Consider the following 1,135-nt stretch of genomic DNA (forward strand, 5'->3'; position numbering starts at 1 on the left):
GGAAGTCCGATGGTGCTCGCCTCCTTCCGATAGCCATGGTTTTGGATTGATGGCCATTGGAAGGCCCATAATTATACTTTATGCTTGTCAATTTTCCTTTTGTGTGCGGCACTCAGACCCAAAGGAAGAGTTATTGTGCATCTACTTGGCAGAAGTGCAATAATTATGAGGTTCCAATGTAAATAAATTGAAGGGCAATAATCTGTCAGTATGACACAGTGGAGTTCTACACCTGATGGGAAGAAATTCAATCTAGGTGTGTACCTCTACATACCTGTATGCACTTCATACTTCTCTAGGTATGCTGCTCCTCCTGATCAGACGTCAGATAGTCACTTGGGGAAAAAGAAAGAAGTCATACAATTATGAAAATCAATTTGTATTTAAAATACCGGTACATAGGTCAAAATGTAGAGAATACATTAATTTTATGTCAGTAAAAGAATTGCCTACTTTGTTCTTGTCAATTACAAATACAGATTTTTTTTTCTTCCTGTGAGGCATTTATACCACGGAAGAGTCCATAAATGTATTATTGTGCAACAAGTTTGTAGAAGTGCAATCATTTTGTGGTTCCAATGTAAGTAAATAGGATGGCACTACATGGATGTTCTACACCTTATCAATGCAAACCTAGTTCATTAAAGTGCATTTTTACAGTAGAGTATGACCTCCGCGTACCTTTATGCACACATGCACATGATGGTCTCCAGTCCTCCAAGACTTGAATCAGTTTCAAGCATGTGTTGGACAATCTGGTGAATGTGTCAGATCTCCACTCCTTCCGGCAAATTTATTAGCCTCTGTCCTAGTGTCTCATCTACGAGTCCTGACACTGTACTGGGAGACATTATTGAGCAAATAGTGGTCCTGCTGCTGGATATTTGTCCTCCTAAAAGTCCACCTCCACCGGTGTGTGTCCTGGTATTTAATCCACACTTGTGACACAGCTAAACTTAAGTGACATTACAAATTGTACCTGGAATGTGAAGCCATGGCTTTGATTCTCGTCTCCCTTGTGCTCAATCTGGGCTGTCCACTGCACTGCACCAGCATGTCTCTAATGGTTAGTTACTACTGAGATAAGACAAACATCACAAACTGCATGCCAAATATGAGAACGACGTACACAGAA

This window comes from Nerophis lumbriciformis, linkage group LG13 (genome assembly GCF_033978685.3).
Source record: "Nerophis lumbriciformis linkage group LG13, RoL_Nlum_v2.1, whole genome shotgun sequence".
Taxonomy (NCBI): domain Eukaryota; kingdom Metazoa; phylum Chordata; class Actinopteri; order Syngnathiformes; family Syngnathidae; genus Nerophis; species Nerophis lumbriciformis.